At 35.6% G+C, this 24,526-nt stretch overlaps 1 long non-coding RNA gene across 1 annotated transcript; it reads left to right on the top strand.

The window, feature by feature from the left end:
• The first annotated feature begins 1,472 nt into the window (after positions 1–1,472).
• LOC127101942 (uncharacterized) lies at positions 1,473–2,244 on the top strand. Its single transcript, XR_007794698.1, has 2 exons — positions 1,473–1,859; positions 1,953–2,244. It is a non-coding gene; the product is annotated as an uncharacterized LOC127101942 (long non-coding RNA).
• The last annotated feature ends 22,282 nt before the right edge of the window (positions 2,245–24,526 follow it).

The following is a 24,526-nucleotide window of genomic DNA, read 5'->3' as shown; positions in this document are numbered from 1 at the left end:
TGGTTTCAATTTGGGATGATCAATTTTTTTTATGCCTTTACATGCTTTGGTTTAAAAAACGAATTATTTTAACATGATTTAGTCGAAACTACTCGAAGATCCATTATTATGATTTAAAGTTTCAAATGGGTCATTTATCTTCCTTTTTTTTCCTTCCAAAGTTGTCCTTTTTGTGTGCATTACATCTCCAATTCCCAAGAAAGAGGTCAGAGAAAAAAAACTATATTAATTGATTAATGCTTGATCCAAACTGACCATAGATTAAGGATTTAAGAGACAATAATACATCTAAGGATGGTCACAACTCCTCAGAGGAGACAATGTACTTGAAAATACTCTAATGATTAAGTCAACTTGTGATCGAGACCGTATAATTTTAGAGTTTTATAGAATGTGTATCTTAACCCGAGTTATGAGTTATTTTTTAACATGACAACCTCCAAGGTTGTATAGGGAGATCCCTAAAGCTAGGTGTGATGCCCTAAATATGACATACCATTGAGATTGGAGAAAGTGTTCACAAGAAATTAAAGTGGGAGATGAATATGTTGTAACAAGAAACTGGGAGATGAAAGACCAAACATTAAGATAACTTCTCAAATTCCCTAAAACCTTAAGAAATATGAAGATGGTAAAATTACAAAAGATAAGTTTTCTCCCTAATATCGGCCTCCTTTGATGTCAAAAAGATAGATAGGTCATCTTTCTTCTCTCCCCTATGTTTAACTTTGTTAGCCATCCTAGAGTTCACATATAAAACATTCTTAAATTTTTTTTGGACATCAACAAGCTCTGACTTGAGGAGCCCCACTATCTAGCTCACCTTCTTTTGAAGGTTCGCAATAGTGTGCTCATGGGAAACCTTGAAAAACTTTAAGATGTTTGGAGTAAAATTTCATATTCTCCTTATCAATACTTAAGAGTATCTGGCATGGAAGTTGGTCCATACAAATACCTGTTGTTTCTCTGTTAGAGAGCATAATTTATTGAAGTGGCTAGGTGTTTAGAGGTGTGCTAGATGATCGAGCTTCTATTCTTTTGTTTTATAGGTGGTTATATCTTCCTCTCTCCAACTGAACTGCTGATTAGTTGGTTTGTTTTATTTTATAGACCGGTCTAGTGTTTGGTTGGCTTATTGTTTTTTTCTCTTTGATATAATTCTTTAACCTAATATTTATTTTGATTTGTTATTCTTACACACCGTTGACGTTTTGTTATGTTTGTATCTTTTTGTTGCTCTTTTATTATTTGTTTATCGTTCCTATTTGACAATTAAAAAAATTAAAAACAACAACTTGAAAATACAATAGTATAAAAACAAATTTAAAATTTAAATTGAGTTAACAAGTTGTTAAAATAACTTTCTACAATAAATTAAATAAAGAACCAGCATATCCACTTTCTAGAAAAAGTAGCACCCATTAAGTCCTACCCACGGAGACGTAATGGAGCACGAAACGTGTGGCACCACATCTGCCTCTCTTCCAGAAGCCCACATTCCAAATAAGAAAAAAACAAATAACCAAAGTCATACAATATTACTAACCACCTAATTTCTTCTAGAAAATACATTAATTAATCAACCGGAAATGTCACAAAACCAAACTTGTCACTTTCTCTCTTTTTATCTCTTCCCATTTCACGAAATTCATATATAATTTCATCATTATATCATTATAAGATAGCCTTAGAATTTTGCAACTATACATTAAAATCATCTCAACATACTTTTCTTCATCTCTCTAATATGGTTTTCAATAAGGTGCATGTGTTCTTGCTCTTAATAGTTTTGATTAGTTCAATTCGAGAGAAACCTTCAATTGTAGAAGGAAGAGTACTTTCATTAATATCTCATCAAGGTTAGTGACAATACTAATTTCTTGATTATATGATATATTTATAATATAATATATGGTTGTTGATTGTTGTATATGATTATGATGATGATGCAGTTATAGGATATTCTAAGATTTTTGCGACGCTTGGAGTTATTTGCAAGTGTTGTGATGATGGGATTGAAGGTGCATGCAAAGAAACATGGAAAGATTCTTGTTCTAACGTACAGTGTTTACCTTGGAAGACATATTAGTTATAGTAAATCTTAGGACTTTTTCACATGTACGTAAATTTTGAGAAATATTGTAGAAATTTATTTTATGATTAGATCATGTTGCAGATTATTTTTGATAGAACTGCAAATTATGTGTAACTTCTGTGAATATTAATGGTAAATTTGGGGCGTAACTAGAGTTTCTTGTATGAGAAGTCAATGGTTGGATACAGCTTGTTTTCATGGCCGACACAATAATTATTAATAATATGAATATAAGTCAAGCCTGCAGCAGTTTTTAATAGCTGTGGTTTTCTGTTGCGGTTGAATATGGCCCATATACTTTATGAGAGGTATAATAAACTCAATACAATTTTATTATAGTTTTAAAATGGAAGCTAATTATCAATAGTTGGCCTAATGGTGAGCGATATTGGATTTATTGGATTTATTAGGGAGGATTACGGTTCGATTTTTCACGACTACTATTAGAAGAGGACTGAAATCATTTATGTCAGAATTGATCTCAAAATTAGATTAATTGGTTTAATAAATCGGATACTGGTAGTAGAAAAAATGGAAGTTAATTTTCTTTTTAAAATAGTTTGAATATATGGTTTGGAATGAGTTTCGAATATAGTTTGAATATATGTTAATTCAATTTGAATGAGATATAGACATTGATTCAAGTTAATTAATTTGAATAATTTAACTTGTTTGTCTATAACTTTTTTTTAATGGATGGTCTAAGCGCAAAAGAAACTATACTGGAATAAATCTAAAAACATAGATGTCAGCTAAATCACCCTCAAACAAGTGTTCAATAGATATCAGACAAGAGTAAAAAACTAAATTCCCTTAGAATGATGGATTCCTTATTTTAGAAGAACATCAACACATAGATTGGCTTCACGATAAACATGCATGACATGGATATCCTTGTCAGATTGGAAGTAAGACCTTATCTTCATAATGAGGTTTCTTCCCATGATGTTGTTAGTGTGACTAGTGGTTATATCATGGACTACTTATTGAGAATCAACATAGATATCCATATTAGAAAATCTCAATCCAATCGCAAGTTGAAAGCCTTCTAACACGCCTCACAACCCTGCTATATACGCATCACATGTTCCAATATGCTTTATAAATCCCCAACCCACTCTCTTTCGTTTCCTCTAATAATGCCTCCATATCTTGCAATCCTTCGCCTGGTTGTAATCTTGAATTTGTATGTAAATTTGGTTCATCATGTTCGATGGTCTTGAGTAATTTTCATCATGAATCTCTTTATTATACAAACTCCATAAATTATAACACGCGGTGACCCGAAATATCTTCCAATCATAATTTTCATTCCACCCCATGTTATAGTTAATGTTGTCAGTTATCCAATTATCCAAATCCCCTGCAAAAAAAGTAAAAGAAAACACATGTTAGTAGTGTGCACTGCCGATAACCATAGATGCATGGTCAACGGACAATCCCGGAGAACGTGAAGAGCATCTTCCTCATCGTTGCCACAGAAACGACACATGACACTGCCCAACCCCATCCGATTCTTCTTGCTATTAGTGAGAAGGCTATTATGGTTAAGAACCCACACAAAATTGTGGATTCTTTTAGTAGTTTGAAGCTTTCAGACTTCCCTCTATATTTCTTCTTTCTCAAGTCTATTATCTTCATCCAATATCTCATACATCTCTCCAACTGAAAACTAGTTTCCATGCACACCAATACTCACGCAACATTCCGATCCTACATCAATCGAAGGAGGAAGCATGCTAGCAATTCTGCATGTTATACTCTCCGGCAGCCATTTATTTATCATCTCCCAATTCCATTCATCATCCACATCAATTAGGCATGCTATGTTAGCATTACGGAGATGTAAAGGTATGCTGACATCCATGTCAGAAATTCGAACATCATGCCCAATCCATTTCGATTCCCAAGCCTTCACAAATTTTCCATCACCCACTTACCATAAACTATTATCCTCCACCCTTGGCCATATTTTCACAATGTTCTTCCAGAAGGATGAGTTTGTTGCTTTAATGGTAATGTTACCATGTTGCTATCTCTACCATACTTCCCCCACACGACACGACACCAAAGCTCTTCTCCCCCATGGTGAAGTTTCCACCATAACTTCGACATACATGATTTGTTCATAGTCTCAAGGTTCCTATGACCGAACCCTCCTTCATCTTTAGATCGAGTGATTGTGTTCTAGTTAACAACATGAAACTTATTTTTGTCATCCGTGTCACCCCAAATGAACTTCCTCCATAACTTGTAGATATCCTTTATGCATGCCCTAGGGATCATAATGGTCACCATGAGGTAGATAGGCAAAACTTCAATGACACTTTTAGCAAGTGTAACTCTTCCGGAAAATGCAAGATGGTTGCCTTTCCACAACTTCAACTTGGAGCTAACTTGATTGATGATGTATTTGTAATCGATTCTTTTTGGCGCCTTGCTAGTTAAACGAACACCAAGGTATTTGCCAAGAGACGTTGTTTCTTTAAAGCCCAACATACTTAGAATATGCTCCTTCATATTTCGACTCACATTTATGGAGAACAAAACTCTGGTTTTTTCATGGCTCACTTGTTCCCCATACATTGCATAGAATTTGTTCAGGCTTCTCATGACACACTACATTTGTCTAGGTGTCGCCTCCCCCAAAAAAGCAGATCATCAACAAACATGAGATGTGATACTGTTGGACCTTGTTTTCCAGCCTTAATAGCCTTCCATTCACCTTCTTCCACTGCTTGCATGATGATGTGAGAGAGTTTATCCATACAAAGAATAAATATGTATGAGGACATGATCTCCTTGTCGAATCCCTCTAAAAGGTCGAAAGTACTCAGATGAAGAACCATTCCACTTGATATATGTCTCAACACTCGTGACTCCATGCATAATGAGGTTTGTCATTTTCAAGGGGAGCTTTATTTCTTTTAACACCCGCTAGATGAACTCATAACTTATTTTGTCATACACTTTCAAGAGGTCCACTTTAATAGCAAAACATTATTTCTTACTCTTCATTTTTTCCATGATGTGCACAATCTCTTGAGCCACAATGATATTTCCGTGAATGCTCCATCCTGGCACAAACCCTGACTGATAAGGGGGGATAAGGGAGGGGATGCACTCCTTGAGACGTTCCACAATAATCTTGCTCACAATTTTGTATATAACATTGCACAAAGATATTGGCCTAAACTGACTAACATACTTAGGCTGATTAATCTTGGGATATGGAAAATATCAGTCTTGTTAATTTTTGCGATCCTGCTAGGGTTCTACCATAATCCCTTGACATGCTCACAAACTTTCCTGTTAGTAACACTCCAAGATTTTTGATAAAATTTTGTAGGGAAGCCATCTAGCCCCGACACTTTCCAAGGAGTCATGCAAAACATTACATGCCTAATCTCATTATCTGTTATGCTCTTTCCCAGCTTTTCCATTATGTTCTGATCAATGCATGGAAAAGTTAAATAAGTTTGTTCCCACCTCTGACCTATATCATGCAGAGCAAAAAGTTTTTTGTCATTCTCAATGAAAAGCTGACGAACTTGGTCTTCTTCTTCAATTTTCCGCCCCTCATTATTCTTAATCATCACAATTTGTTTTTCCTTCTATGATGCACTGTCTTTAGGTGGTCATATTTGGTGTTACGATCGTCGTCGGTGAGCCATTTTGTCCTTAATCTTTGAAACTACATCTACTCTTCTTTCTTGAGAAGCTCGTGCGTTTCCTATTGAAATTTTTGTTATATTCTTCGCAATCCACTAACGTGTCTTCTAGCTTGGGTACACTTTTGTATTCCTTCTAATTGTTTCATGATCTCTTTCTTTTTCCTCGAGACTTGGCTGAAGGTACTCCACTTCAACTTATGAGCTCCTTCTCCAATATTCCCGGTTTGGATACTTATCTAGAATTTCCATGAAGACATATAAGGATGGGGTGATGGTCAGAATAGTCAAGACTGGGAAGAACTTTTACAAACCCATATGGGAAATGAAATCTCCATCTCTCATTACAAAGAGCTATGTCAAGCCGCTCATAAATGTCTTGTCCCCTATTGTAAATAGGATCCTTCCACGTGAATATCGACCCCACGTCTCCCATGTCAATTGAGCCATATTTATCAATGATTTCTCTAAACTTCTTGCATTTGTTAGGGCAAATGGGGGCTCATCTTTTTTTTTTCATGAGAGAATGTAATATCATTGAAATCTCCCTCCAAGAGCCAGGGGTCTCTCATGTTAATACTTAACTCATTCAATTCATTCCACAATACTCTTCTGTTTTCAACACTAGGGCTGCCATAAATAGGAGTGAAAAACCAAGTTGATCCATGCATGGGTTGCACCATAAGATAAATATATTGTGTTTATGAACCATGTTAACACTAATGTCTTCCTCCATCCAAGCAACAACAATGTCTCCAACATACCATTGATTCTCATTTTAACATAACCCATCAAAGCCCAATTTGGAGAAAGTTTTTTGGAGTTTTTGAAGGAGAAGAGCGATCCAAAACGCAGCGGAATTTAAAATTTCTCCTTTAGTGATCCTTACAAATGGGCATGACCACTGATAGAATCGTTACCTGTTGTGGCGATTGTAACCTTTGATGCAGATCTACGGAGCGATCACGAACGTTGAACAATGACAATGCCTCTACTCAGTCCACACGAACAGATTCCTTCAATCTCAGTGCTAGCTGCTACGAATGAAGGCTTTGTGTGTGTGTGTGTGTGTGTGTGTGTGTGTGTGTGTGTGTGAGAGAGAGAGAGAGAGAGAGAGAGAGAGAGAGAGAGAGAGAGAGAGAGAGAGAGAAACGAAATTGAAACTGCACAATTGCTTCTATACAAGGGTTCTATTTATAGAACCACTTATGTGGGCTGCAAGCTAAAAAGCCACTCAAGTGTATGTGGCCCATATCTTATAATATGCCAAAATCACTTAAGCGCGTGGTACCTTACCATATTACGTATTCTACTTAAGTACACCGTACCTTACGATGTTCTACAATTCACTTAAGTGCGTCGTACATTACGATATTCCTTAGTTACTCTATCTCTCATCAACCCGTCCTTTTGTGTGTGACCTGTAGGTTTTCGCGGCATTGGCAATTATATTAAATCACGTATTTAACATAATAAATAATGAGCGGTATCTAGCAACACATCACTTCTACCCAAGACACGAAAATGTCATGTGATCTGACAAATCCTTTTGTGATAATACTTATGTGTACAATTACCCTTTTGCCCTTATGTCTATATTGAACATAAGGCATAGACCGTGTCATCCTTGTCCAGTTCAATATTGGGCCCATAGACATTTATCCTGTTACGCAGGATGGGCAAATTCCATCTAGGTCACTCATGTCCCTTAGCATGCTTCGTGGAGTACCCATCAACTGTCTTTATGGTCATCCAGTTATGGACAATGTTTGATCAGCAATAAGGCACTCGACTCTACATCTATGGTCCATAGTGGTTTCAGGTCGAAGGGTGGTATACACCATTATCACCATGAGAATAACTTATGACACTTTGCATAACATTCTATATAGTATTCTCATAGCGGGTCAATCCAGTATACATATTACTCTTAATATTCATACCTATGTCTAAGACTTGATAACTCCTTATCCATGATCCATGAGATGTGTTCATCAGTCTATATACATAATAGTCTTAATGCTTTAATGTTATCCCACTTCACAATAAAGCTAGACTATGGATACTTTAAGAATAGTGTCCTTATTTTTAATGTGATCTCATGATTAAGTCACACTTGATACATTAAACGGACTATCTATTCTAGGGACTTTATTAGACAAACATAATAAAGAAAAAGCCTTTTTATTATTAATAAATAATTCGATACAAGTACCAAAAGTATTAGCCTCTAGGGCTTACACCAACAGTTTTGACGATTCACATCGAGTTTCCACAATAACAATCAACCTAGGCTTGTGAACACTTATATACTACTTAGAATACCTGAAGAAACTTTTATTGGTTGCTCATCTATAGTTCCAAATAAGCAAATCTTGTTATGTAATCATCATGATTATGAATAGAAAGAGATTTATAACCCAGACCACTCAGACTCTATTGAAGTGTTTCACATGCCATCTCCATACTTGGTTCATCATAACTATTGGCTTGATGATATGTGTCTGTCACCATCTGTTTATTGCTAGCTACCTCATTTACTATCAACTTTCCATCTAGAGTTCTAAGTACATTAAGTTCTTCCAATGTCTCATTAACATGCATGCTATTTGTTGATTCTAAGTGTTGGCAGCAATTTTGGTAAAACAAAGAGTGTTCACAAGATGTCATGTGTGATGTCTTAACATAAGATATCCTATGTACCTGTTGGAGTTAAAGAACATATGCAAGCAGGATTGTTTCAGAATGCCACATACAATGACAAGGCTTCTGATATTGGTTGTACCCGCCGGAGCTTATATGGAAGACATGTTCATGCAGGATTGTTTCAGATGACATACACAATGTCATGGTATCTGATATGGCTGTACCTGCTATAAAAGGAAATTGGATTATGCAGGATTTTTCCAGGATGTCAGACCCGATGTCATGACATCCTGTACACAGAACATTCAGTATGAATGTCTGGTGTTTTGTGATTGCACAATTAATGGCAATCATTGGATGATTGACGATATGGCTAGCTGGCGCATTCAATCATGGATTACAACCAGATTCACTTATTTTCCAAGGAGATCTATACAACTGTTATAAAAAGATTTGATTGGAAAATAGATTTAGGGTTTTCAAGATGTCAAAGCCCAGCTTGATGCTTCTCTAAAAAGGGACTTAGAAAACCTGTTTGTACACACAACCAATACTGAGTGAAATATATAGAGAGAGCTAGGGTTTGTGTCTAGTCGTAAGACTTGTAGGTCATTCAAGTCATCCATTGATGATTGAATTGGACTGATTTAATAGTCTGGGATTAGTTAGAATCCTATGTGGCGTTATTTGTGGAGGTCTTGAAGACTCAATCAGAGTATTTGGTGAATATACAGTTTCTAAATATGGAGATAGATATGGAGATATTTTAGGAACTAAAGGATTGAAGACCTTGATTGTAGCAGATGTGTTCTGCTGGATCTGTAACAGCAAAGGAAAGATTTGCTGCGATTTCTGAAGGCCCAAATCTAGTTGGGTGGTTAGGTTATAAATAGCAGATTGTAACCTAGGTTTTGTAAGCCTCAAACAATGTAAAAATTAGGGGTGTGTGTGAGGTAAACCTCCAAATCTGTGGGAAGGTTACCAGATGTTTCTCAGTGCATGAAGGCATGAGATTAGTTGTAACTCAAAGGTTGTAGGTGAGAGTTTGTTATGATCTTGAACGAAGTTGTGAAGCAAGTTCAAGTTGTTTAGCATTACATTGTAATTGTAGTGATAGGAATGGAAACTGGAGGTTTCTATCTAGGAGTTCCTAGGTATAGATTGCATTGGGTAGGGATTAAGTGAAGAGTTGTAAACGGGGGAGTTTAACTCTGAATTAATACTGCTAATAGTGGATCTTCTTCCTGGCTTGGTATGCCCCCAGAGTAGGTGATGTTGCACCGAACTGGGTTAACAATTACTTGTGTTTTTACCTTCTGCATGTTATAATTCTGTCTGTTATAAAATAAGGTAAACCTATAATGTTGTAATAGGTGATGTTCAAATCAATGTTGAGACATCATGCTGATAACTGTGCAGGCTCAACAGAAGTAAGTGCTATGGTTGATCTCTGCTGTATCTTTGTACCAGATGGACAGAACTGGGTGTTCTTCCATACTATGGTGATATAGTAGCAGATATCGTGACATATGTGAATGTGTGCATATCAGTACTGGGTTTTAATTTGTATAAATGTCTTGCTGTATTAGTAACAATGTTGGATCAAATGTCATGACTTGGAGTAGAACATCTGAACTCTGACTACACCAGAATTTCAATTGGTATCAGAGCAAGCATCCTGTTCTGTTTCTGGATGAGATCCATGGGTGATACTTTCTGGTATCTTGCAAGGAGTTATGTTAGTACTGATGTTGGAACCTGTGGAAGGTTCTGTGATTTCCCTGAATGGTCCCTTGAAGTAGGTGGATGGACTATTCATGACAGGAACTGTGTGTACCTGTCTCTGGAGGTTGGCAATTGGCCTTTGTGTGGGACAACTGTGCTAGTATTGAATCATATTCAAACTTGGTATGTTCTTGGAGGCTGATCTGGTGAAGTGTGTTCATAGGTTGAGTTGTATTATGTTTTCCGCTGCATAATACCTGGCAAAACTCAAACTCTGATGTAGTTTCCCCTCATGTGGATGAAAGGCTGCTGTATTCAAGATTTCATCATAACCTACTGAAGATGTCAAATATACTTGAGTCTCCTCAAGTCCACTCATCATGACTTTCTCACTTCAGGATGGTAAGAATCACCTGATCACTGATTCTTTTACTCTCTTGGGTAGTGTATATGAAGACCTTGAAGACTTTCAAGGAGGGTTTATTCCAAGGAGGTGGAACTAATGTTCTATGTGATGTTAGAACATGTTGTTCAACAAGTATGCAGCTACTGGTTGAAGAGCAGATGTTTTTAGGTGTCAAACAAAGGGATACTTTTGTTTGGAACCTACTCCTGACCTGGAAGAGGAGACATCTGTGTGTGCTTAGTTGACAAGGGTAGGGTCAACTGTGTGTGTGCTCAAGAAGGTCACTTTTAGAAGTATGATCTCTAGGAGTGGAGCTGGTTGAGATGTGACATTGTGCATTTTCCTGCTGTTTGTCTTACTCCTGTAGATTGATCAGGGTTGGATAGTTGTTCCCTGAAGTACTATGTTGTGTTGGAAGACAAGTCCCCTGGATGTTAGAAGTCAATAATGGGGTAACTTGATTTCTATTTCATTTAAGAGGATTGGGACCATGAATCTTGTTATTCAAACACCACGCTCAAAAGTGGCAGTTCTTTCAAGGAGTGAGAATATGAAGATTCAGAGGTTGGTTGAGGTAGTATGCTCTGGCAATGCATATCTACTATTGACTGATGTTGTTTTCTTTCACTAGTACTTATGGTCAGCTGGAGTCTGATTGGTGTGATTGGAGTATGTATAGGTATAACTCATAGAGTTAGTTGCCACTGGTAGGGATGGTGTATGTCATGTTGAGACATTTGTGTACAATGCATGGATACTAGTGTGGAGTTTCCATGATTGTTAATTTGAGGGGGTGTTTTGGTTAACCTCCTCACGTTTGGTCAGCCTAGGGTCTGGTTGGCTATTGACCTGTGTCACATGGGTTCTGGTTGTTGTGTGACACATTTGCAAGGAAGGATTCATCTCTCTCATTCCTAAGGGTGAATCTAATCTGGAAAGACTCTCAAAACTGTTGAGGTGCTTGCAAGCAGAAGATGTTGACACTAGAAGAGTATTTTCAAAGTATTCTTATGGTGGAAGTATCTGAAAGGAAAATTGGGAAAGGATTTAAGATCAATGTCTATTTGTGCCAAGTACAAGTATTTAATTGATTATCCTTGGAGCTCAAGATAACTGATGTTCTTAAAGATGTTGAAACATCTCTTCCTCAAGACCCTGTGCAGAATCACAGGAAGGATAGTACATTGGTTTATGATCTATCTCTTTGGTGGCAGTAAAAGCATATGATCTCTGAAAAGGTTTCATGGCAAGGAACATGTTCAGCCTTGGTGTGTACAAGATGAAGAAGACATCATAGTCTTGATGTGGGCTACTTGGATCAGTTTATTTCTGATCTAGGTAAGGAAGTGCATTGGCTAATGCACACTGTGGAGTTAAGAATAAGTGGCGGCATTCTTGACATCATGGAAATAGCCTTGCTTTAGGAAGTGGAATCCTTGGTATAGCTGAAGGGCTGGTTTCTAACTGGTCCTTCTGAAGACTCATGCATCAGAGTGTCTGATGTCTTTGGAGAAGAAGCATGGATTCATCAAGGTGTGAGCTTGGATGACTTAACTGCAAACCTGCAGGATGGAGGTTGTTTACTCAAACTTGGTTCCACAATCAAGTCTATGAGAACGTTTAACTCTTGCTCTGTGAAGGGAGGAAGTTCTTTCAAGTGGCAGAAGAAGGAGCTGAATTCAACAGCTAGATGTTAAAACACAATGTTGTGACATTTGGTTCAACATTAGAATCTTAGTTGGTGAAGTGGCATATCAACTTAAGATAGAAGGGTCTACAGAGTTGTAGATTGGGTACTTCAAAAAGATCATTCTCATTGCAGTTCTTTGGAGTTGCTGGATGGAGAGGATGTTACATGTTCATGTCTTAGAGAATCTAAGTTTTGTTTAACATGTAGCTTGAAGTTCAAGTCTCACTTGGAAGGTCAGAATATCTTTGGGAGAAGTCTGATAAACATGGAGAGGTCAAAAAGTGGCATTTGACTTTTTCTTATGAGGATTCATGAAGGAGGTAATCAACTAGTGGCATTTGGTCTATCTCAGAAGTGAGTTTGAAGAATCAAGATAATCAACATATGGCAGCTGATTATTCTTGAGGAAAGTCTGAGACAAATTACTTTTGAGCAAAAAAGTAGTAAGTTGAAGACAAAAGGAGGTGTTTTCTATTCATCTCTTGGAGCTTGTGGTAGGAGTTCTGAGCTATCTATGGAAGATTATCTCTTGTAATGGGATGAGAATGTATATGTCCCAATTTGTGTCTGGTTTCTTTTGGATCAAGCTAGTGACTCAGTGATATCTGAAGATTATCAGATGGTGTTTTTAGTTATGTTGTGAAGGATGTTCTAACTTATGTTAGAACATTTTGTGAAGTGGTTTTCTGTTCTAGTTAGAAGAGAGATTGACATAGAGTGTGGATGTGTTCAACCAAGAGGGTTGAACAAAGGGTGTTCTCTTGAAGACATGAAGATGCGTCTTATGTTTTCCATTCATCAAGTGGTCTGGGTTCTCTTTGAATCAGGAAGTATGTGAAGGTCCAACTTTGGGGTGTTGGATGTGTTCATGTGTGATCTCCAAGTTTCAAGAGGAGAGTTGGTTGTTCATGACAGGGGGAGTTCTGTCTTTGCGCTGCAAGTAATCATCAAGCTTATGGTCTATGTGTTCTCAGATAACAAGGTATGGCACCTTGTTAGTTATTGGGATGATGTGGTGTGTGTCAAGGCTGAGTGAGCAGAAGAATGTCTGACCGGATGTCATGACATTGCCTTGGACAATATTGGTATTTCCTTCTGAAACTTACAAGGAAAGATGGATGTGGTGTGTACTTCCTGAATATTTTTGTGTTCTCTGCTAGGCTAATAGACATTTATTTTATCTAATTGGTCACCTTTGGTCAATTTTGACTAAAAAGGGGGAGAAGTGCTGATGTGGAAGTTGTATGTGGCTGGACAGAAGGACAACTATTATTGAAAGAAGTGCACATGTATTAAAACAGAATGTTGTTCTGTTTGCAGATGTCAAAGAGGATGTCTGATATGGTTCACAGGTGTTGATGTTGAAGCAGATGTCAGTATGACATTTTGGCTGGTACATGTACTGGAGTTCAGTAGCTGTTATGATTGTTGTATGCACAGATTTAGGGGGAGAACCCTTGTGCATTGTGTATTTGTGTGTCTTACTAGTTGCATCCATAACTAGTAATTCTGTTGATTGTTGCACAGATTTAGAAGGAGGAGAAGTACCCTTGTGCATGTGTGTATTACTAGTAGTCATAGCTAGTAATTGTTTTGCTTCTGCTGTTGATTAAACTACAATTATGTGGTTTAAACTGCTGATAGTTTGCCTTGTGAACAAAAAGGACAGATATATGTTTTAGCCAAAATTTGCCAAAGGGGGAGTTTGTTGATTCTAAGTGTTGGCAGCAATTTTGGTAAAACAAAGAATGTTCACAAGATGTCATGTGTGATGTCTTAACATAAGATATCCTATGTACCTGCTGGAGTTAAAGAACATATGCAAGCAGGATTGTTTCAGAATGCCACATACAATGACAAGGCTTCTGATATTGGTTGTACCTGCTGGAGCTTATATGGAAGACATGTTCATGCAGGATTGTTTCAGATGACATACACAATGTCATGGTATCTGATATGGCTGTACCTGCTATAAAAGGAAATTGGATTATGCAGGATTTTTCCAGGATGTCAGACCCGATGTCATGACATCCTGTACACAGAACATTCAGTATGAATGTCTGGTGTTTTGTGATTGCACAATTAATGGCAATCATTGGATGATTGACGATATGGCTAGCTGGCGCATTCAATCATGGATTACAACCAGATTCACTTATTTTCCAAGGAGATCTATACAGCTGTTATAAAAAGATTTGATTGGAAAATAGATTTAGGGTTTTCAAGATGTCAAAGCCCAGCTTGATGCTTCTCTAAAAAGGGACTTAGAAAACCTGTTTGTACACACAACCAATACTGAGTGAAATATATAGAGAGAGCTAGGGTTTGTGTCTAGTCGTAAGACTTGTAGGTCATTCAAGTCATCCATTGATGATTGAATTGGACTGATTTAATAGTCTGGGATTAGTTAGAATCCTATGTGGCGTTATTTGTGGAGGTCTTGAAGACTCAATCAGAGTATTTGGTGAATATACAGTTTCTAAATATGGAGATAGATATGGAGATATTTTAGGAACTAAAGGATTGAAGACCTTGATTGTAGCAGATGTGTTCTGCTGGATCTGTAACAGCAAAGGAAAGATTTGCTGCGATTTCTGAAGGCCCAAATCCAGTTGGGTGGTTAGGTTATAAATAGCAGATTGTAACCTAGGTTTTGTAAGCCTCAAACAATGTAACTCAAAGCCTCAAACAATGTTACCAGATGTTTCTCAGTGCTTGAAGGCATGAGATTAGTTGTAACTCAAAGGTTGTAGGTGAGAGTTTGTTATAATCTTGAACGAAGCTGTGAAGCAAGTTCAAGTTGTTTAGCATTACATTGTAATTGTAGTGATAGGAATGGAAACTGGAGGTTTCTATCTAGGAGTTCCTAGGTATAGATTGCATTGGGTAGGGATTAAGTGAAGAGTTGTAAATGGGGGAGTTTAACTCTGAATTAATACTGCTAATAGTGGATCTTCTTCCTGGCTTGGTATGCCCCCAGAGTAGGTGATGTTGCACCGAACTGGGTTAACAATTACTTGTGTTTTTACCTTCTGCACGTTATAATTCTATCTGTTATAAAATAAGGTAAACCTGTAATGCTGTAACAGGTGATGTTCAAATCAATGTTGAGACATCATGCTGATAACTGTGCAGGCTCAATAGAAGTAAGTGCTATGGTTGATCTCTGCTGTATCTTTGTACCAGATGGACAGAACTGGGTGTTCTTCCATACTATGGTGATATAGTAGCAGATGTCGTGACATCTGTGAATGTGTGCATATCAGTACTGGGTTTTAATTTGTATAAATGTCTTGCTGTATTAGTAACAATGTTGGATCAGATGTCATGACTTGGAGTAGAACATTTGAACTCTGACTACACCAGAATTTCGCTATTTTTATTCTTTGTATTGTTAGGGTTCCCCGTTTTTTCCATGTCATTATCTTTCCTAGCTAACATCTCATATGAATTCTATGTTATTTTGACTTCTGCCATATTAGAAACCCATTCATCCAAACTTTTGTCTCCCATAATTTCTGCCAAGTGTTCAACCCCACTTTTTTGGTTCCCTGGTGTTTTAAAAACAACCTTTTTAATGCTTGGCACGATTTTATCTTTCCTTCTTTTCAAGTATTTTCACACACTTTAATCTTATTGGTGGACACTTGATTTGGTAATGTTTGGTATGCCACTTTACTTTGGTTGTCACCAACAAAAACATTTTTGTCTTGATTACTTTTCCCACTTTTGTCTACCACTGACGTCATTTGCGTTATTTCCTCCAACCATGTCATTTGCACTGAATTGTGTTGTCTGCCACTAATGATGATATGGTTATTGCCAATGATTTTCTCATTAACTCCCATATTTGTCTTGTCTCCCTCATGAATATTCAGATTCAATGCATTAAAAAGTGATCCAAAATTTTCTCTTCCAGCATTTACTTTCACCGGACCTCTACTGTGCTTACCTCCACTTGTTTCTCTGCTCACCAGTGGCTTGTTACTGTTTCCCATACTTCAACTTGACTTCCTTATTCGCTTATTTTTCCGTACCACTGACCAAGGTCATTCCATCTCAGTAGTATTCTGGTTCATAAACGCTTCCTTTCCTTGTTGTATACCTCCTTCAGACGTGTTGGTCTCAACATTTTGCATTTGTTTCTCCAAAAAATCTTCCTTGTAGTGACCAAATCTACCACATGAAGTGCAAAGTAAATGAAGCCCTTCATACTCTATCTTGTACTTCTTATCTTAGATTCTAAACATGGCTAGTAAAGGCTTAGTAAGATTCACTTCAAGATACAGTCTCACATACTTCCCTCGTTCATGAGATGACGCGTTCTTATCCACCTTGACCGTCTTCCCAATCTTATTACCTATAAATGATAAATCTTTGTATCATAGTATTCAATAGGTAGGCCAACAATCCTAACCCAGACTGTAACATTTTATATGGTGTCGCTTCCTGGATGAAAACCTAGGCTCCCTTCTTTCACTGTGAGGTAATGATCATAAATGAACCAAGGACCATTAGATAGCGCCGCATTATGGTCATCATCATGAGAAAATATGACAAAGCTTTACACAGTAAAGCATCTATAACTATATATATAAAGGGGATAAGGGTTTTTGGGCTGACTGCTTTTTCCCCAAAATTACCCTTTAATTGCTTATATGTTTACTAAAAAACCACATTAAAATAACTGCCAAGAGGAACAATAATTGTCAAGAGGTTACAAAGACAAGAGAAGAAGCTAACACCATATAAACTCAATAATACATACCGCATAATTAAAAAAATGGATCATTTTCATGGTGGTAGTGTTTTCTTACCTGTAACCACAAACACTAACAAATTTCTCTCCAATCTTTATTCTTCTTTGTAGTTATTATATATGTGCAAAATTTTCTCCAATTCCTCTTCTTCTTCTTCTTCTTCTTCTTCTGGGTATAAACTCTTAATTTGGCTATGCAATACCCGTGTTTGAAGTTTCCCTATAGAATTTTGCTTGATTTGTTATTTTTAATTTTGTCTTTTAATGATTTATTTTTCTAACTTTCAACAAACCTTTTCACTACTACAAATAAAACATCTAACGTCGGCCACAAAATGCATTTAACTTTGGCTACACAGGCGAGGTAACGAAGGGCGACATGAAAAACAATAAGTTATCACCTCGGTGATTCTAAAACTGAGGTTAGAAGTTAAAAGTTCTTCGATCCCAAGCATCATCATTTTTTTTCCAGAACTGGATGGTGCACCCAATGTTATTACCTCGGTTTTATGTAAACACTGAGGGGTAATGTTTTTTTTCGTAATATCGTTTTCACCTGTATTACAAAACCATTTATAGAATCATATTTCTGAATATAGAACCATATTTTTAGAACCAATTACAGAAATATAGAACTATTTTTTTGGAACCTGTATTACATAACCATTTTCAAAACTAAAACAAAGGGTTATGAAACAAAAGCAATAACCAAAATAGAAAGTTTTGTAGGTTGTCCAATAGGATTTGTCACTAGTCCTTAAGCACCTATAGTTTGAACAATTTTTTAAACTAATTAGGTTAATCAACAACAATTTTAAATATATAGTGTAATGATTAAAAAGGAGTAAAATGATTAATTATAAATTTCAAAGGGATATAAAATATTTACTTACTAGTTTTCGAATATCCCCTCTTTATGATCACGACGAATAACATGCACGTCATTTGAATCATTTTCTTCAGATGCTTGATGGACATGTGTTGCTAAACAAGGTGTCTCATAGTTAAAATCTTGATTTTCATCAATACTATCAAAAAGGTGTTTACCTTGAAGAAAAATTTACCATCTAATGTTAGAATGATTAGTGGCATAAAAAACTTGTTTCACTTGGGTTGCCATGATGAAAGGTTCATTCTTATAAGTTGTCTTACGAATACCAACCCATGTGAATCCCAATTCACTGATTTATATACTAGTGTTACTTTTAATCCACTTGCACTTACATAAAGGCACTTAAAAAAACATAGTCAATCTCCAAAGTCTCCTCAATGACCCCAAAATACGCCCTAGATGCTAGTACAAGATTATTATCCTTGGAACTAGAAAAGCACATGGATTCAGCCTCAACCATAACACCACTATTTTGCATGGTGCTACGATCATCCTTTGATTTTGTATAGAATGAATATCTAGAAATGTCGTATGCACTCGAAGTAATTACATTAAACTTAAGCATATGTGACAACCATTTGCAAAGATTCAATGCACTACTCTTTTTAGAAATACTTTCATTAAACCAATTTATCAAAGTTTTTGTATGCTCTGTCAACAACCATTTTTCATTCATCCGGGGGAATTTTTCCTTCAAAAGACTTTTGTGAGCGGTCAAGTAAGGTTGAACTTCACTAATGGTATTCAATATATGCAAATGTGCTTGAAGAACTACTTCCCAGAAAAATGTCTTAACATTTAAACCTTGAATACCTCTACCATAATAAAATCCATCATGACGAGACTCAATAATTCCTATAAAGAAAGATTCTGACAAATAGTTTGTACAAAACTCAATAGCTTCTTTTGTGATATACCTTTCTACGATCGAAGCTTCCTGACAGTGATGATTCTTTGTATACCCTTTAAAAATATTCATGTAATGCTCTATCGGATACATCCACCATAAATAAACTGGACCACAAATCCTAATCTCCCTTACTAGAACAACTAAGTGAACCATAATGTCAAAGAATGATGAAGGAAAAAACATCTCTAATTGGCATAAGATAACTACACATTCGCGTTCCAAGTCATCTAAATTTCCAGGATCAATAACTTTACTACATATAACATTGAAGAATAAGCAAAATTCGGTTATGGTTACCCTTACATTTCTTGGTAAAATGCCACAGACAGCCACTGGTAGAAGCTGTTGCATCAAGATATGACAATCATGAGATTTCAAGCCAACTAGTTTGTGATCATTCTCTGACACAAGTTTATTCACATTTGATGAGTACCATCGAGAACTTTGATACCCTGCAAACAATCACAAGAACTTTTTATTTATTTTTAAGAAAGAGTGTGACATGCTAGGGGCAAATATATTCTATTTCCTACTTCTTTTGGGGTTAACTCTTGCCGTATACTCATCACAACCATATCTTCATGGGATTTCTTAGTATCTTTTGTTTTGCCTTTAATGTTGAGAAGTGTTCCAATCATTATCACATAAATTTTTCTCCACATGCATCACATCAAGATAATGTCTTACATCAAGACTAGACCAATATGGAAGATCAAAAAATACCGACCTTTATTTCCAAATAATTTTCTCCACAAACTTTTTTTGTTTATTTCCAAAGATAACCTTAATATGTTGTTATTTTCTATTAACTTCCTTCCTAGTTAAGGGCTTTGGAGCGATATCAAACTCCCGTTCTCCATTAAAAGCCTTCCGCAATCTACGATATGGATGATTAGGTCTTAGAAATTTTTTATGCCCAAGATAAATTGTCTTTTTTCCATTTTGTAATTGGTGGTGACATGTATCAACTTCACATATAGGACACGCTTTATGTCCCTTGACGTTGTATCTAGACAAATAACTATATGCAGGAAAATCATTGATTGTGCAAAACAACATGGCACATAACTTAAAATTATCACATGTATACGTATCATTAACATCAACGCCTTCCTCCCACAAAAATCTTAAATCTTCAATCAATGGCGTTAAATAAACATCAATATCATTCTCCGGTTGTTTTGGACCCAAAATCATCATCAATAGCTTCATATACTTGCGTTTCATGCATAACCATTGAGATAGGTTGTAAAGTATGATAAGAACAAGAACAACAACAATAATAACATGCCAAAGAATAATGGTGAGAGTTTTTTCCTTCGCTAGGGCTCCTTGGAGAATAAGCGTTCTTTTGTTGGCTGAAAAAGAAGTGTTCTTTCGCCAGGGCTCGAGAAGTGAATGAGGTAGACACCGAGGGAATAAAAATTATAAAGAATATTTATCGCGGTTAAACTGAAAACCGAGGTAACATATCCGACGTAAAATCTTTAAAAAATAAAGGCGTATTTTCGGTTTCAAAAAGAATAAAAAATTAGAGAGTATTTATCTCGGTTTTCATGAAAACCGAAGTAACATATCCGACTTAAAACCTATAAAAATTAAAGGCGCCTTTTTGGTTTTATATAAAACATAAAATTGTACTGGCAGAATATCAGGCCAGCCAAATGTGGATGTAGTTGGAGTGTGCTTGCGCAAGTGAAACATTGATTCAGTTTGGTGTGATCTTACATTGGATTCGTAATGGTGAGACACGAGTTCAACTCTAGGCGTTTATGCTTTGAATTTCACCTGTAATGATTTCACATGGAACCATCTAGACACGACTATACCTTGAATCAAATTCATAGGGATAAGGCATGAGTTTGGCTAGATGTGATTATGCTTTAAATTATACTTATAAATGAGGGACATGAAACTAGATAGATGCAACCATACTTTTTGAACTACGCTCCACATCATAGAGGATCATTCCTTGGCCAAAGGTAGAGGATCCATGTCCCTCTCCCCGAGGTAAAAGCTCAGATCGAGGTGGACATCTCCAGGCTCCACCACTCACCTCCCTTGGCATTTTTCAGGGATAGACACATTTTTTGCTTTGTGTTCATATTGTTTGTTATAAAGATATGAAGGAGGATGTATTTCCTTACTTTCATGACTTTTATTGATGAAATAAAACATGACAATGTATCCTTCTTTATTACAGTAATTGCATTTTAAGGTTTTACAATGTGTAACACTCTCGATAGTATATATATTTTCAAAGTTTCTACTGTTGTTATTTGGATCATATCCTAGGTCGGCTTTATTGAAGGAGGCTCTTTGATTCCCTAACAAAACATATAATTTATCTCTTCCTTTGGTGAACTTGACATGTGTTTTTTGAAGATCTCAAATTTCATTTATTAAATTGTGACATTTATCGCACTTGTCAGGTTCATCATCTTCATTTGAAGTGGAAGTGCTTTGAATTGGATTATTTTGCTTCTCTAAAAGGAGTTCTATCTCCTTTTCAAGTGTTTCATTTTAAAATTCAAGAGAGGAGATAATATCCTTAGATGCATAAATAAATTGTTCTAGTTTATTTGTTGCATTTGTTACTTTCTTATAGATTCTAACAGGTCATGATAAGAGAAGTGAGAGGCTACTTGATAATCTTTATGAATTACCATAAGACAAACGTTGACTTCTTTTTCTTCTTCTTGTTATTATTATTATTCTTTATATTAAATTAAATTGCCTCTTTCGAGGGACTCACTTTTTCCATATCTATGGTTTTTTGTATTTATGGATCCCCTGTTTTTGTTACAAATGAATAATTTTAAATCATTTTAAGTTCTTATTGTATAATTAGTGTATTAATTGTTAAATGTTTTTAAAAACCATTTTTTCAAAATTCAACTCTGAAAGATTTGGCTGCAACACTCTGGTCCTGAATGCAAACGCGCCACCTTAGTCCCTAAGGAACTAATAATATCATTCAAATTAGTCTTTAGGCACCAAACCTTACAAGGAGTAATATGATTTACATTTGTGATTCATGCATATTAGTATTTAAATTGGGCTTTTTGCATTATGAAGGACTACTGTTTAAACAACCAATCTTGCTTGAACTAATTAGGAAACATGCTCTATACTAACTATAGCAGTAACATTTTTTAGATTAAGCTATTGATTAACTTAACTCACAAAGCAAAAGTCTCCACCGCGCTTTTATTATTTCCAAAGGAAAGGGAAAAAGAATGAACAAAACCCAAAGAAGTTTTAAAACAAAACTAATAAAAACAGAGATAAGGGTCCAGGGGTGGTTATGCAAAGGGAAGGTACTAGCACCTTAAACATCTATAGTACTCTATAAGAACCTCTTTGAAAATCTGTACATTTTGGCTTAAAAATGGTGTTGTTTGCAAAAGATTGTGGGAGATGAGAAGAGAAATGTTTTTCTTAATTTTGTGTTTGCCAAGACTTCCTGAGTCTCATGCCTACGTACCAACAAAGTGTAATGGAGGTTTACAACCTCGTAGTACGTGGTAAAAATAACAAAGATGTTGGTTTTGATTCATTTTTAATGAAAAAACATTTTGTCATTTTAAGGAGAACACTCAACTAGTCACCCACAAGTATGAGAACTTTGCATCACCATGAGAAGGACTCCAACTTGGATAAAGATCAATATGTATGCCACTAGCTCTCTTAGATGGAAAATAATTATCATCAATACTACATGAATAGGAGAATTACATCTCAACTATGGAAATGACTCATGTCTAAACCTTGAGAAAAAAGTTTTAAAAGGATAAATGCACAAAGGGCACAAAATATTTTGAATGGGTTTATGCATTTTTTAAGTCTTTTGAAATTGGTTTGAATATGTTTAAGATGAATTAGAATTTATTAAGAAAAAGTTTTGAAAATACAAAAGTCAAGGTTTATTGAGAAAGTGGTTAAAGTTTTAAAACAAGAAGGTTTTTTAAAAAGAAGAGAGAAGATTTTGAAAATTAAAGAAGGGGAGGAGAAGAAGATACTATCCTATAGCATAAAGTAAAATCTAGGGAGGACAAATCTAACCAAGAGATAGCAAGCTTTATGACATGAGTCAAACAAGAATTCCTTCCTTTGGATTAAGCCTCAAGCAAGCCAAATAAGCAAAAAAAACTCACGTATCAGATGAAACCAAAGTAACCAAGCCAAGTCTTCAAAAGAAGTCCAAAGTCAAAGGTATAAGATGAATCCCAGGGTCTCAAATCACAAGCTCCCAAAGCAAGGGTCAAGATCCTAGTTCTAAGTCCATAACTCCACAACAATGCCAAGGATAGTAACCTCAAGTCCATGTATCAAGAGAACCAATTTTTAGGTTTTTTTTTTCCTTTATTAATGTCTTTACAAGAAAAAGAAATCCCAATGGACAAAGAGCAAATAACATAAGCACATACAATATGATATGAGATGCTAAAATAAAAATCATAAAGTAAATAACAAAAGAAATAAAGGACATAAGATAAATGACATTAAAGTAAATTTAGTGCAATAAAATGTTAGAAAATTGTGTTAGTAATAAAAAATGAAAGATGATTTGATCATTTTTTGGAGAACACTCAACTATTCACCCACAAGTATGAAAATATGGACCTTTATATCACCATGAGAAGAGATCCAACTCGGATAAAATCAGCAAGTATGCCACTAGCTCTCATAGGTGAAAAAGAAACAATATTTTTCACACAATACCATGAGGAGTAGGAGACTTACAATCTTACTTATGAAAATGACTTACTTTCAGGACAAATTTAGCGTTATATTAATCAATCATAATTAGACTTATGTAGAAGTCACAACTATCTGAGACCAGTCAATAATAATGTTTGTGTTAATACATTCTAGAGAAATGATATGTATATCATTCTCCTAAAGCTATGCCACAAAAAAAGAGAGGATAGATCAACCCCAAAGGCTAGGAAAGTGGTCCATTACACCAATCAATGCTTTATGATACTTAGAACAAACTTATGCATCAATCCAAAGTATCTTAAATGATATATGATCAATTAGGAGGTAGACTTGAACCGATGAAAGTTCATCAAACACCAATCCACACATCATGAACAAGATGGACACAAACCATCCAATTGATCAAGAGGAAAATACAGAGATGATGAAGAAGAAGACAAGAGGAAACAAACTCAAATTGGATCAAAGGTTTGATCAAGTCATCATCAAAATCAATCATCCATTTTGGTGGATTAGAGTTTGCACCCTATCAACACCCAAGATCCATTGAGTTTGATGAGACATATGATCAAATCAACTAAGATCCAAGGCCAACAGAAGTAAAAAAAGGTCAAACAAGCATAAAATGCAAGATAATAAAATAAAATGCATTAATTTTTTTAAATGAATTTTAAAAGGGAAATAAAAGAAAAAATCCATGAAGCCCTTAAAAACATCAAATAAATGGCCAAGAAAATTATAGAAGGTTAGAAATAAAATAAGAAGCATAAAATAAATTTTTTAGAATTTTAAAATGCATAAGAGTATTTTTAAACCAATTAAAACAAAGGACAAAAGAGAAAATTCAAGAAAAATAGGAAATCCTGAAAATAAAATATGAAAAAAATAAAAATTTGATCATGAAAAATAAAAGAGAATTTTAGAAATTATTTTGTGATTTTTTGGGTGAAAAATGAATTTACTATGAATTTTTAAAGAACGACAATTTAAAATGAAAAAAGAAAAAG

Source organism: Lathyrus oleraceus, chromosome 7, assembly GCF_024323335.1.
Source record: "Lathyrus oleraceus cultivar Zhongwan6 chromosome 7, CAAS_Psat_ZW6_1.0, whole genome shotgun sequence".
In the NCBI taxonomy this organism is placed as follows: Eukaryota; Viridiplantae; Streptophyta; class Magnoliopsida; order Fabales; family Fabaceae; genus Lathyrus; species Lathyrus oleraceus.
The sequence above is the reverse complement of the archived record's forward strand: the minus strand, read 5'-3'. Positions and strand labels throughout refer to the sequence as shown.